Source organism: Myotis daubentonii, chromosome 3, assembly GCF_963259705.1.
Source record: "Myotis daubentonii chromosome 3, mMyoDau2.1, whole genome shotgun sequence".
Lineage (NCBI taxonomy): Eukaryota > Metazoa > Chordata > Mammalia > Chiroptera > Vespertilionidae > Myotis > Myotis daubentonii.
In genome coordinates, this window is record NC_081842.1 from 147,405,154 (window position 1) to 147,421,181 (window position 16,028).

The window sequence follows — 16,028 nt, forward strand, 5'->3', positions numbered from 1 at the left end:
CAGCAAGAGAAAGAAACTCAGTTACCTACAAGGTAGTACCCATACGACTGTCAGCTGATTTCTCAACAGAAACTTTGCAGGCCAGAAGGGAGTGGCAAGAAATATTCAAAGTGATGAATACCAAGAACCTACAACCAAGATTACTTTATCCAGCAAAGCTATCATTCAGAATTGAAGGTCAGATAAAGAGCTCCACAGATAAGAAAAAGCTAAAGGAGTTCATCACCACTAAACCAGTATTGTATGAAATGCTGAAAGGTATCCTTTAAGAAGAGGAAGAAGAAGAAAAAGGTAAAGATACCAATTATGAACAACAAATACACATCTATCAACAAGTGAATCTAAAAATCAAGTGAATAAATAATCTGATGAACAGAATGAACTGGTGATTATAATAGAATCAGGGGCATAGAAAGGGAGTGGACTACCTATTCTTCGGGGGTGGGGGAGAAGGGGTGTGGGGGATGCGGGAAGAGACTGAACAAAAATCCTGCACCTATGGATGAGGACAGTGGGGGGGTCGGGGTGAGGGCGGAGGGTGGGGTGGGAACCGGGTGGAGGGGAGCTATGGGGGAAAAAAGAGGAACAACTGTAATAATCTGAACAATAAAGATTTAATTAAAAAGAAAAAAAGAAGGAACTTTTACCGTTTGCAACATCATGGACGGAACTGGAGAGCATTATGCTAAGCGAAATAAGTCAGTCAGAGAAAGATAAGTATCACATGATCTCACTCATATGTGGGATATAGTGATCAACATGATTTGATGAACAAGAATAGGTCCAGAGGCAAATGGTAGGGGAGGGGGGGTTAGGGAGCAACCAAAGGACTTGTATGCATGCATATTAGCATAACTAATGGACACAGACACTGGGGCGATGGAGGCTTGCCCAGGCTGGGAATGGCTGCAGGAAGGGTGGGCGGGGAGGGGGGTCAATTGGGGAAAAAGGAGACATATGTAAAACTTTAGACAATAAAAAATAAAATAAAAATAAAGATTAATAGAAAAATGAATGCCCCAAATAAACAAGTCTTAGAAATCTTTCATTTTTATGGTAAAGATGGTACAACTAGGTATATTAGTACACCTGGATCATTTTATTTGAAATTCAAGAGTCAAATGAAAAAATTCCCTAATATGTCTATTTCACTAACTTGTTGTGTATATATTTTTTTCTCTTTATTGGGTTTTGATTGTTTTTATAAGTCAGGTGGAACTAGACTTATAAATGTTGAGGTAATTTTCTTATTTGAGAAGTGTGACATGTAGCAATCTAAGCAACAAAAAGATCTTTTGCTGTTACCTCAGTTCTTATTATAGTGGTCTATTTGGTGCCTCTATAGTTAAGAATCAGGGTTTTCCCTCCGATTTTCAGGAGTTCATTACTTGGCTATTAGAGATGTTACCCCTGGCTGACTGCCTGGGTAGTTGGAGTGAGTGGATGTGTGTTGAATTTTGGTTTTCTTTTTTAACATGCATGTTGGGGTGGGAGGTGGGCGGGGGGTGATATCTAAACTGTCCATCACATTCAATACAGAAAAATTAATTGTAGATTTCAGATAAATTTTATTTTAAACACTTCTTTGAACTTCCCGAATATAACCTTGTTTAAAACTTTACTTGCAGTCTTGTTGGTTATGAGCCAGTATTTTTAAGTCCCCAGGAGGGGATTGATTGGGGGAGGTACCTAATGAGATTACGCAAGTCCAGATCCTAAGATTATATCTACATGATTTTAAAACCTAAGTTTATTCAACTGTGTTCTTTTTAATTTCTAAAAGAGTACATCGGCACACCTGTACCTCCCCACCCCAGTTAACTGCAACCTAATGCCAAGAGGCAGCTCTTTATTAATTACCAAATAGTCTGTGTGACCAAAGACTAACGTGTAAATTCAGTCAGCTCTATCCTCATGGGCCTAAACATTTAATACCTCCAAAGAGATTGTCAGGATAGGTTTTGTATGCTTTTTTGGGTTATTTAGAGTCTTGTGGTGTGTTTTTGGTATAGGAATGTCATGGTAAATTGTTTTTCAATAAATATTTTGAAAATGAAAAACAAAACTAAAAATAATGTTTAAAGATGGAGGAATGGTACATAGTGCTAATTACTTCAGAAACACGTATCACTGAAACATACAAAATGACCTCAGCAAATATCTCTTGGACTTGAAAAGGTGATCTTGAAAGAAGTTTCCAGAGAACATGAACACCAAACTACAAGGCAAGAGAAAAAGGGGGAAAGGAGAAGGAGGGAGAAGGAAGGAGTAATACAAGAGAGAAAGGAGGGGCAGGAGAAAGAAATAGGATCTTCAATTATTATTGGAAATCAATGGGGGAAAGATACTGATATATAGCTGCTCCTCAGGTTAAACTAGTGTCAAATAAATTAACCTAATTCCTTTCCACTGTAGAATTCAATTACTCACATTTAAGGTAGGACATATACAATGAAAATGAGAAAATTATAACTGTACTTAAGAAAAAATTTATATAAAAATAACCTGTCAGAATCCATTTTACATACTGTATATATTATAGAATGGCATGCCAATCACTTTCTTTCTCCATTTTTAAAATACACACATTGGCCCTGGCTGGGTGGCTCATTTGTTTGGAGCATCATCCCAGGCACCAAAAGGCTGCAGGTTCCACTCCCGGTGGGAGCACAAGCCTGGTTTCGGGTTGGATCCCCAGTCAGGGCACAGTCAGGAGGCAACCCATCCATGTTTCTTTCTCTCTCTCTCTCTCTCTCTCTCTCTCTCTCTCTCTTCCTCTCCCTTTGTAAAATATCAATAAATGTATTCTAGAGCAAGGATTTTTTTTAAAAATGCATGTTTTTAATAATAATTTAGAATTTCCCCACTTTTAAAAGGTAATTTGAAACAAATACACAAAATTAAGATAAGCAACCATTTGAACAAAAAGCAGCTACACTAAAGGAGAAATATGGAAAAAATATTCCTGCATCCTGGGCCCAGGTCAAAAGTGAAGTGGAAAGAAGCGCCCTATCTTATTCGTTTGGACACTTATGATTTCATGTCCATCTGAACAATAAGTAAAACACAAGAAAATATTATAATACTAAAGAGCTTATACAACCTTTGAATAAGTTCTGATTACATTATCATTAATTAAAAGAAACATTGATTTCTTAAAAATCATACACATAGCCCTAGGAAGAAGAAAAAATCAAGAAATTATTCCTCACTCTGGTATTATCGGATGTAAATATATGTTCTTAAGATGAAACTAGTTAAGAGACAGCAATAAAAATATTTAAAATACTTTCCCTGGATAGAAAAGAACAAAGCATTGCCTGGATTAAAGATCAAGGGCACAAAGAGGAACAATAATCATATTTCTAACTGATCTGGGTGGAAATAAAGACAGGAATCTGCACTTTCCATGATGATATGTTTTTAAATATTCAGTATGTGACACCAAGCTCAGAGTCACAGAAACAAGTCAAACCATTACTAGAATCCCAGCCTGGCCATGTTTATTAAAAGCTGTTTTCCCTCCTGGAATTTTACTCCAGGTTTGAGGTGGAATTAGAAGGAAAACAACATTTTCTGAAGAGTCCCCTGAACTGTAAAAGGCGGTCTTCCCACAGCGGTTCTTCCCACGGCCGGCAGATGGCGCCCTCCATACAGACAACCCTTACAACACACAGGACACACAAGAAGGCAGGCTTATTCTTGGGCCAGGGACAAGGAAAAGGCTAAAAGGAGGATATTCTAAGAGAAAAAAGGCAGAATTAATTATGTTATTCTCCCTAAGGATAGACCTTAAGGCCACATTTACATATTTTCCCATGTTCAAACAGCTGCTTTTTTCCTATGTACAATGAATGTCACCACTAACAACAGAATTCAGCTTGAATTAATCTTTATTAATTCAAATTAAGTGTATTTCAGCTATCCCTATTATTCCTATGTGTTCTGATAAAACAAAGTAATTTTAATGCTTAAGGAAATTCTTTTAGAAAAATAACCCATTCTGTTTCTATTATGTTTGTTTATTAATAAAAGGTTAAACAGACTTCCTCTCTGTTCTCTATTCTTTTAAACGACAATGATCTAGATTCTAGATTCTAGACAAAGGTAGAGTAAAACTGCTTCAAACAGAAAACAACAGGCAAATCCTAAGGCAACGGGCTCACTTACTAGAGGGACTCGCTGGCTCACCAGGACCTGATCAGGATCCCAGCTTCACTGTCCTCAGACTGGGCTCTCCTCCCCCCTCCTGTCCACAGCGATGCCTGCCCAGGAGGGAAGGGCGTCTGGCAACTGTTGGGGACCATCCGGACGGTTGGGGACGGTTGGGGACCGTTGGGGGCCTTGGGGGGCCGTTGGGGACCTTGGGGGACCGTTGGGGTCGGTTGGGGACCGTGGTTGCAGCCAATTGAGGCGCGTGTGGGCGGACCACCTGCAGATACTGGAGCAAATGGGGAAGCGCCTCAGGGCTGTAGCCATGGAGACGCGTGGGCGGGGCCGCCCAGTAAAGTGCGAACTTTGACCTGCAATCTAGGCTACATCAGAGGCTGTGCAGTCTGAGGAGCTGAGGATGCTGTGGCCAAGCCCGGGGCCTGGGGGTTGCTGGGGTCCCCTGGGCTGCCTGGCTGCGCACAGCGTGGCCATGGTGGACCGGCAGCCATGGAGGTGAGGCTGCCACAGCCAGGGCTGCAGACGGGGCTTGGGGCCACCAGCTCCCCACAGCCCTTCCCCTGGGGCTGGGCCCAGCACTCCCACCCCCAACCTGCAGCCCAGCGCTGCCTGGTCTCCCACCTTTTCGGGATTTACAAATTTCTGTTCTGAGGAATGCCCGTATCCTGCAGGTATTAGTCATACTGTTAGCTAAAAGGGTCCCTTGTCAAATGCATCTGTGGAATGCTGAATTAGAGGGGCTGGGCTTTGCCCTCCCTCCCTCCTCTCTCCCTTCCCCTCTCTGTCCCCCTTCCCCCTTTCTTTCTCTCCTCCTCCTCACCCCATCTCTCTTTTTTTATTATTCTTAAATTATGGGCCTTACTGTTGCCTTCAATAGCCATTAAAAAGGAGCTCTAAAGTGACTTCAAATAAAACAATAAAGTAGATATTTTTGTATTAGAGAACCATGAAAAGCTTATCAGTCAAGTAATAAAGGGTAAAATTTGTTTTTATTCTCACACTTCCCCCCCTTTATACAATTATTTATTTTCATCATGTAGAATTCAGAAAATATCACAAAAATAACACTGCAAATAAACTGTAATCCTTCTATAGAGACATTTGCTGTTAATGTGGTATATATCCTTTGCAAATAATACATATAGCTTTATAAATTTTTCCTATTTTCATTAATTAGTCTTTTATAGTATTATATTTACTACCAACATAGCATACCATCAAATATATGTACCCAAATTTATTGAACAATCCACTTGTATTACACATGTAGATTTTCCCCAGTTTTTTAAACTTTATTTTCATTGTTGACACTATTACAGATCCCCATCCCCCCCCCCCCCCACACACACACACACACACACACTTTGCCCAGCTCCCTCCACCCAACCTCCACACCTGCTTCCCTCTGGCCATCACCACACTGTTGTCTGTGTCTGTGCATAAATGTTCTTTGGCTCATCCCTTCGCCTTCTTTCTTACAGTCCCCTCCTCCCCCTTCCCCTCTGACAGCTGTCAGTCTGTTCCATGAACCCATGCCTTGGTTTCTATTTTATTTTATTCATCAGTTTATTTTGTTCATTAGATTATATATATATAAGTGAGATCATATATATATTTGTCTTTCTCTGACTGGCTCATTTCACTTGACATAATAATCTCCAGGCTCATCCACGCTGTTGCAAAAGGTGAGATTTCCTTCTTTTTACAGCTGTATAGTATTCCATTGTGTAAATGTACAACAGCTTTTTTATCCATTCATCTGCTGATGGGCACTTGGCTATTTCCAGATCTTCGCTATTATAAATAATTCTGGAATGAACATAGAGGTGCATATGTTCTTTCTGATTCATGTTTGGAAATTCTTAGGATATATTCCCAGAAATGGGATCACTGGATGTGAAGGCAGTTTCATTTTTAATTTTTTTGAGGAAACTCCATACTATTTTTCACAGTGGCTGCACCAGTCTGCATTCCCACCAGCAGTGCACAAGCGTTCCTATTTCTCCACATCCTCACCAGCACTTGTTGTTTGTTGATTTATTGATGGTAACCATTCTGACTGCTGTGAGGTGCTATCTCATTCTGGTTTTAATTTGCATCTCTCTGATGATTAGTGACATTGAACATATTTTCATGTCTATTGGCGATCTGTATGTCCTCTTTGGAGAAATGTCCACTCAGGTCGTTTGCCCATTTTATAATTGGATTTTTTGTTTTCCTGGTGTATAAGTCATTTATATGCTTTGGAAATTGTTTAGTTTTTGCCCATTGATTCCAGGACTTTTGTATACTGGGAGTTTTTTGTATTACTGCTTCAATTTTGTTAGTTGTAATTGGTCTTTTCAGGTTTTCTGATTCTTTCTGATTCAGTTTTGGAAGATTGTATATTTCTAGGAATTTATTCATTTCACCCCAGTTGTCCAATTTGTTGACATATAGTTGTTCATAGTATTTTCTTACAATCTTTTGTATTTCTGTGATGCCAGTTGTTATTTCACCTCTTTCATTTCTGATTTTATTTACTTGGGTCCTCTATTTGTGGATGAGGGTAGTTGAAAGATCATTAATCTTGTTTATCTTTTCAAAGAACAAGCTCTTGGTTTAGTTGCTTATTTGTATTGGGGTTATTTTAGTCTCTATGTCATTTATTTCTCCTCTGATCTTTATTATTTCCTTCCTTCTACTTACTCTAGGCTTTGTTTGTTGTTCTTTTTCTAGTTCTTTTAGACAAAGGGTTTGATAGTTTATTTGAGATTGTTCTTGCTTCTTGAGGTAGACCAGTAATGCTATGAGTCTCCCCTCCCAGAACTGCTTTCACTCTGTCCCATAGATTTCAAGTTGTTGTGTATTTATTTTCATTGCTTCAGGTAATATTTGTTTCTTCCTTGATCTCATTGTTAACCTATTTATGGTTTAATGACATGCTATTTAGCCTCTGTGTGTTTGAATGTTTTGAGTTTTTTAAATTATAATTGATTTCTAGTTTCATGCCAGTAAGATCTGAGAAAATGCTTGATATGACTTCAATCTTCTTAAATATATTGAGTTATTTTGTGTCCTAACATGTGGTTATCTTTGAGAATATTCCATGTGCACTTGAGAAGAATGTATTTCTGAGAGAGAACCAAGATGGCAGTGTAAGTAAACACCAGTATTCATCACCTCCCACAACCACATCAAAATAACAGCTATAATACAAAACAACCATCATTCAGAACTGCCTGAAAACTGGCTGAATGAAAGTTCTGCAACTAGAGAAGTAAAGAAGAATGTACATCAAGACCGGTAGGATGGGCGGAGGAGTAGAATGGCTGGTCCGACACCCAAGTGTGGAGTGTTTTTAATTAGGAGGGATATCTTGGCTGCTGAGGCCTTCTGTGAGAAGCAAGGGATCCCAGCCCCACAGCAGACCCCCAGCCCAGGGTTCCAGGGGTGGGAAGAGATGTTCCTGTAACTTTAGGCTATAACAACCAGTGGGGCCCGGACCGGTTTGGCTCAGTGGATAGAGCATCGATCTGTGGACTGAAGGATCCCAGGTTCAATTCCGGTCAAGGGCATGTACCTTGGTTGCGAGCACATCCCCAGTAGGAGGTATGCAGGAGGCAGCTGATCGATGTTTCTCTTTCATCGATGTTTCTGACACTCTATCCCTCTCCCTTCCTCTCTGTAAAAATTCAATAAAATATATTTTTTTTAAAAAAAAAAACCAGTGGGGATAGTGGCTGAATGACAAGGAGACTACTGGAGACTGAGGGAGTCCCTCATAAAGGGCTGGTGCACAAACTTACACAGTCCCTTTCCCAAATGATCTCCAGCACTAGGCAGCAGCATTGGAGGAACCATGGACATACAGAGAGGAACTGGATTGTTTGGCATCAGGGAAGCAAACTTGGGGATGGCTTACTCCCAGATGGAGGTAATCCCAGTGGTCATTGTTCCTGTGTTGGGATTTCCCCTTTGCAGAGCTGACTGGCATCCATATCTGAGTTTCCATTAGCCTGGCTGACACTGTTCCCTCCATCCTGATGATTCCCTGAGACCCTGCCCCATCTAACTTACAACCCCACCCAAGCTGTTTACAGTGGCTTTTCCATTCGATGGCCTGTGCTTGCTAAGGTTTCAGACTTTCCTAAAATCTCTTAAACAAGCAGCTGCTGGCATCAGCATGCCCCATACCTATTAATAAGAGGCCCAAGACCCAGCACTAGTGCCCAGCTAGGCCTCGCCTGGGCACTTCCAAGCCCAGTACAAAAAGCAGCCATCTACAGATCGGTTGATAGTTCCTGCTGGGTGGCCCCAGGCAGTGGCTGACTTTGTACCTCCCGGGAGGCCCTAGAGCCAGTGCACCCATGGACAGCTTCAGACCATACCAGGTTACAAATCTACATATCCATAAGCAACACATTCAAGGGACAGACTCAGTGAGCACCAACACCCTACTGAAGCAAGTTCTGCTTCATAGGGGTGTCTTCTGCACAGCAGCTCTTCCACTGTAGTTGCTGATGGTCCTCACAGCCAATTGGCTTGGAAATCAACTCCCAGTGATGCCAACAGCAATCAAGGCTCAACTTCAATAAGACTATGCACACAGCTCACACAGGAGTACACCTAGAATGTCTAGCTCAGGTGACTGGGGAGACTGAGCCACTGGGCCCTACATGACAACTACTACACAAGGCCTCTCTCCCAACTCCAGGAGACAAAGCATCTCTACCTAATATATATACATAAACACAGGAAAGCAGCCAAAATGTGGACACATAGAAACATGTCACAAATGAAAGAATGGAAGAAATCTCCTGAAAGAGAATTAAATGAAATGGAAGCAAGCAAACTACTGGATACAGAGTTCAAAACAATGGTTATTCGAGGATCTTAATGAGAGCTTCAAGTGACTCAAAGAGAGCTTCAAGGGCTTAGTGAGATTTTCAAGGATCTTAGTGAGAATTTCAAAGACATGAAAAGGACCAGTCAGAAATTAAGCATACACTAACTGAAATAAAGAATAATTTAAAGGGATTCAACAGTAGAGTAGAGGATTTCGAGAATCAAATCAACAGTTTGGAATATGAGGAAACAAAAAACACCCAATCAGAAGAGAAAAAAGAATCCAAAAATATGAAGATAGTGTAAGGAGCCTCTGGGACAATTTCAAGCATACCAATTCACATTATGGGGATGCCAGAGGAGAAGAGAGGGAGTAAAATATTGAAAACCTAATTAAAGAAATAATGACAGAAAACTTCTACCTTGTGAAAGAAATGGACTTACAAGTCCAGGAAGCGCAGACAGTCCCAAACAAGAGGGACCCAAAGAGGCCCATACCAAGACACATTATAATTAAAATGCCAAGAGTTAAAGACAGAGAATTTTAAAAGCAGCAAGAGAAAAGCAATTAGTTACCTAAAAGGGAGTGTCCATATGACTATCAGCTAATTTCTCACCAGAAAATTTGGAGGCCAGAAGGGAGTGGTAAGAAATATTCAAAGTGATGAATAGCAAAGATCTACAACCAAGATTACCCAGCAAAACTATCATTTAGAATTGAAGGTGAGATAAAGAGATTCACAAACAAGAAAAAGATAAAGGAGCTCATCACCACCAAATCAGTATTACATGAAATGTTGAAGGGTATTCTTTAAGAGGAAGAGGAAGAGGATGAGGAAGATGGAGAAGATGAGAAAGAAGAAGAGGAAGAGGAAGAGGAAGAGGAAGAAGAAGAAGGGGAGGAGGGGGAGGGGGAGGAGGAAGAAATGGGCAATAAAAAGGCAATAAATACCTTTCTATCAACAATTGAATCTAAAAATCAAAATAAATGAACAAGGAATCTAATGAACAAAATAAACTGATGAATAAAATAGAAGCAGAGGCATGGAAGCATAGAACAGACTGGCAAATCTCAGAGGGAAGCAGGGAGAGAGGATGGGGAGAGATTATAAGATCTTATATGCATACTAGATGCCCGGTGCACAAAAATTTGTGCACTCAGGGGGAAGGGGAGGGGGTCCCTCAGCCCGGCCTGTGCCCTCTCGCAGTCTGGGACCCCTCAGGAGATAACGACCTGCTGGCTTAGGCCTGCTCCCGGGTGGCAGAGGGCAGGCCCAATCCCTAGGTGCAGCCCCTGGTCGGGCTCAGAGCAGGGCCAATTGGGGAGTTGGGGTGCCGCACCTGTCATGCACAGAGCAGGGTGGATCGGGAGGTTGCGATGCCACCCTCAGTCACGCTCAGGGTAGGGCTGATTGAGGGGTTGGGGTACCGCCCCCTGTCACACTCAAGGCACGGTCGGTCGATGGGGAGATTGCGGTGCCACCCCCTGTCATGCACAGAGCAGGGCCCATCAGGAGGTTGGGGAGCTCCCCCTGTCACTCACAGAGCAGGGCCGATCAGGGGGTTGGGGTGCCACCACTGTCACACTCAGGGCAGGGCCCATGGGGAGGTTATGGCTCTACCCCGTCACACACAGAGCAGGGCCCGTGGGGGAGGGGGGGTTTGGGACGCTGCACCCTGTCACACACAGAGCAGGGCCAATCAGGGGTTTGGGGCACCTTCCCCTGTCACAAACAGAGCAGGGCCAATAGGGAGGTTGTGGCCCCACCCCCTGTCACACACAGAGCCGCAGGGCGATCAGGGGGTTTGGGCGCTGCCCCCTGTCACGCTGATCCCGGTGCCGGGAGGCCTTGCGGCTCCGCTAATCCCGGTGCTGGGAGGCATATTACCCTTTTACTATATAGGATAGAGGCCTGGTGCACGGGTAGGGGCCAGCTGGTTTGCCCTGAAGGGTGTCCTGGATCAGGGTGGGGGTCCCCACTGCGGTGCCTGGCCAGCCTAGGTGAGGGGATGATGGCTGTTTGCAGCTGGTCACACACCCTTCAGGGTGGGGGTCCCCACTGGGGTGCCTGGCCAGTCTGGGTGAGGGGCTGAGGGCTGTTTTCAGGCTGGCGGATGACTGAAGCTCCCAACCGCTCCTTTTTTTCTTTTTTTTTTATTCTGGGCCAGCTTTAGCTCTGAGGCTCCAGCTCTTAGGCCTCCGCTGCTGAAAGCAGGTTTCTGGCCTTTGTTTACCTTCTGTATTTGAAACAATGTTGCGATCCTGCTGGCTGAAGCCTGGCAACTAAAGCAGGTTTCTGGGGTTTTGTTTGGCTTCTATATTTTTAACATAGTTGCTTAGAGTTGCAGCTCAGAGGCCGGCAGCAGCAGGCGGGGAACGTTGGAGTCCTTCGTCACTGAAACAAGCAAGCCTCATGTTAGCTTCCAGCTGCCTGGCTGCCGGCCGCCATCTTGGGTGGCAGTTAATTTGCATATTTCCCTGATTAGCCAATGGGAAGGGTAGCAGTCGTACGCTAATTACCATGTTTCTCTTTTATTAGATAGGATATGGACACAGACAATAGGGTGGTGAAGGCCTGGGGCAGGGCATGAACCAAATGGACAGGGGCAAAGGGGAAGGGCAGGGACATCTGTAAGACTCTCAAAAATAAATCTTTTTTTTTAATTTTTAAAGAATGTATATTCTGCTCTTTGGGAATAAAATGTTCCGCAAATATCAATTAAATCCATCTAATCTAGTGTAGACCTCACTCTGGGCACAGGATTTGTCTTCCCAACTCACATGCTATATGTACCTGTGTTTTCACTATTTGTGATTGCTGGTTCATTGATAAATATATATTTCCATTTTGAAAAAACTGCCAATCTTTGTTTCAATGTGGAGTAATTTATATTTTCACTAAGATTATGTGAAACTTCCAATTCTTCTACATTTTAAACACTTGGTATTGGTCATTGTTTTGGTAGTAGCTCTTCCAGTGAACAAGCAATGGTAAACTACTGCAGTTTTAATTGATATTTACCTACTGTCCAATGATCTGAGCATATCTTTATGTGCTATTTTGGTGAACAGTTTGTTCAAATCTTTCCCTATTTCAACAATTAGGTTGTTTTTCCTTATTAATGAATCTTGGAAGCTCTATAAACATTCTGCATACAGAATATTTTTTGCTAATATGTTAATCCAGTCTGTGACTTATTTTTTATGTTTTTAATGGTGACTTTTGAAGAGCAAATGATTTTAATTTTGAAGAAGTACAGTTTTCCATTTTTTTCTCTGCCTAACTCAACATCACAAAGATGATTGTTTTTCATCTGAAGTGTTATAGTTTAGATCTGAAATTTAGGTCTGTGACCAATCTTGAGTTATTTTTTGTGTGGGCTGTGAAGTTGGGCAGAAAGTTAAATCTTTGGGTGGGGGCTGCTATGGTTGTCTAATGTTCCAGCACCATTTACTAAAGCACTCTCACTTCTCCCCTTTGAATTACGTTCACAACTTTATTTAAAATCCATTGACCCAAAAAATAAAGGTTTATTTTTTGAAGTTTCTATTCTGTTCCATTTGATCTCTACATCTCTCCTTATACCAGTCCCATCGTCTTTATTACACTGGCTTTATAGGGAAGTTATAACGATCTTCTGGGTCAGATCTGGGAACCGTGGCACCAACTTCAAGTCAGGTACTCTAAGTCCTCCAATTTTGTGCTCATTCTCTAAATTATTTTGGCCACTCTAAGTCCTCTGAATTTTCATATACACTTTATGATCAGATTTTTTTAAAAGAAAAACAAAAACTAGCTGGGGATTCAATAGAGATCATGGAAAATCTGTAGATTAATTTGGGGCAACTTTTCTATCAAGACAATGCTGAGTCGTTCCAATCCATAAATATTACAAACCTTTCCATTTATTTTGTCTGTGTTTAATTTCTCTCAGCAATAGTTTGAAGCTTTAAGTGCAGACAGATTGTGCACTTTTTTTATCATTTTATTATTTTTGGTGCTATTGTGAATGGTATAGATTTCTTAGTACTGTTTTCAGGCTCTTTATTACTAGTGTATAGAAATATAATTGAGTGTTTTATATTGGTTGTATATCTTACCATCTTGCTAAGCTATCTTATTAGTTCTGTTAGCTTTATCAGATTTGCTAGGATCATGTTTCCTGCAAATTAATAGTTTCATTTTCAAATTAATATGGTTTTAATTTCTATTTCTTGCTTTCCTGTATTGGCTGGAAATTTAGTAACATGTGGAATGCACTTTTGAGGTGAACATTTTCCCTTGGCCCCCATCTTAAGGGGAAAGTATTTGGTATGAATTAAGTATGGATTAGTTCTAAGGTTCATCAGTGCTCTCTATCATATTAAGGGTGTTTCTTTTTTCTAGGTTGTAAAATTTTATATCATCAACAGATGTGTTATACCAAGAGTTTTTTCTGTATGGTGCACTTATGTTTAATGTACTTTAATTTATTAACATTCTTATTATATTAATTTATTTGTAGATGTTTTCATTCTTGCATTCCTGGAAATAACCCTAAGTTAGTCAGGTGTATAATCCTGTGTGTGTGTGCGTGACTGAATTTACTTGCTAATATTTTTTAATATTTTGTTAATGATATTTGCCTCCACATTTATGAATGATATTGGCTTATGATATTCTTTTGTGATGGCATTGTCTGGCTTTGGTATCATATACTGGTTTCATGGAATAAATTGGGAAGTATTATTTCCTTCTGTTTTCTGAAGGAGTTTGTGCACAGTTGGTATGATTTTTTTCTAAAAGCATTAGGTAGAGCCCAAGCTGCTTTGGCTCAATAGATAGAGCATCGGCCCATGGAATTAAGGATCCCAGTTAAATTCCTGTCAAGGGCACGAACCTTAGTTGCAGGCTCCATCCCTGGCCCTGGTCCAGGCTTGTTTTGGAGGCAACCAATTGATATGTCTCTCTCACATGGATGTTTTTCTATCTGTGTCTCTCCTTCTCCCTTCCACTCTCTCTAAAAACCAATGGGAAAAATATCCCCAGGTGATGATTAACAAATAACAAACAAACAAACAAAAAATTAGTTAGAATTCACCAATAAAGCCATCAGAGCCTGATATTTTCTTAAAGGGGAATTTAAAATTTGGATTTCAATGTCTTGTTATATATTTGAATTTTCTATTTCTTCTTGAATCAATTTTTGTGCTTATAAGAAAAACCATTTTCTTAGAAGAAGAACAACAACAACAACAACAACAACAAAACCAGTTTCTTCATAGACTCCTGGCTACTTTGAAAAGGGCTCTGGATATGGGCCAGATCAACTGGAACCAGTCAGGTTGATGGGGAGGGGCACGCAATAGAAATAGAATCACGGTTGTTCAATAGCTATGCCCTCTAAAGAAGAACTATTCTTACAGACCCTGGGGAACTGGAGCATGTGTTGCAGGGAAGAACAGGCCCTGGAGAGGAGGCGGCCTGGAGTCCAGATCGAGGACAGGGCCTCTCTGAAGGGAGACGGCCTTCCCAGCTAATCTTCTCCGGGGCTAGTCTCTGCAAGGACAGTGAAGAAAGGCAGACCCTGGAAACTCACCGATTTTAGATTTTTCCCCACCCACTATCCCTGTATAAAAGCTGGTTTGAAATGAAATGTCAGAGCAGTCTTTTCAGGGTGTTACACCTGCTGCTCAGATGCCGGCTATCTGATTAATAAAACGCACCATAAAGATTCAACCTTGTCTCTACTTATTGACTCTGGTAGCAGTGGGCAGCCAGACCCTTGCATGTCTGGTATCAAGGTGGCAACCTGGGCCTGCAGGGGAATATGGGGAACCAGGAGAAACAGGAACAACAGGAGGCGCTCAGCAATGTTTGTGGTCCCATCGCTGGGATCTTGCCATTCATGTAGAGGCAATGAAGCTAGCCAAAGGAAGATGTGGTCCCTGGGTGAGCTGGTTCCCAGTGACCGATTGGTTTCCATTAAAAGCCCTCTCTGGCACATGACACCCACTGGGCACACGGTGTTCACATGTCCCTCATTTCCTGACTCCTCTCCTTCTGCTGTGGCACTTTTGTGGCCACTAAGACGGCATCTGGCAGGGCCATCAGGCTCAGGGGACTGTGTTGGTGCCACAGTCCCCAAATCTGACCCAGAGGCACCAACGCCTTGGACAGTGTATGTGAGTCTCAGCTCCTGGAGCAAAACAGCTGACTTGTCAAGTGTGATGAGGAAAGTGGGGATTGACTCCTGGGCCACGGTAAGCAGGAGGTCAGGGCGGGCCATGAGCTGGATGCTTTGTCACTGAGGGGCTGTGACAGGAAGCATTCTAGGTAGAACTGAGGACCTTGTAAAATGGACTCAAGTGAAGGTGATGAAGGGTGGTGCTGCCACCAACCCAGCTTGTCTGAGGCCTCCTGCGTCGCGTCTTTGGGGTCTCCACAGGGTCTGCTCCAGTTCCCCTTCCACTCCCCCACAACTGGCAATGGGTATGTTCAGAGGGTGGCCCCACCCTCCCTCCACTCCCCCACAACTGGCAATGGGCATGGTCAGAGGTTGGGCTTTATGAGGTCCCTTGGTCTATGTTGTTGCCATGTCAACCAGGGAGGTCCTGGGGACTGGTTGCAAGTCCTCATTTTGGCCTGGCCTGAGCAAGAGAGTGTACTCTATTTTGTTCAGTCAGGAAGTCTTTGAGAATTGAGAAGGGAGAGTGTGTTTGGCAGCAAGGGAGGTGCGTGCTTCACTTCTTCCTCGGTTCTCACCAGGGGACTAGCAGGTTTGGCCACTGGACGTCCAGAAAGATAGTCCAAGACCCAGCAAGACACAGCAAACTAACTATTCATAAATGTTGGGGTCTGTGTCCAGTGACGGGGTTTAGACATGTTTACACAGAGGTCATAGTGTCGTAAAGACGCCAGTGAGTGGTCTATGTGTGTGTAGTGTGTGTGCACGTGTATTTGTGTATGTGTTGTGTTTTGTGTGGTGTGTGTGGGCTGGGGTGGTGTGTGTGTGGTACATGGTACATGGTGGTGGTGGTGGTGGTGGTG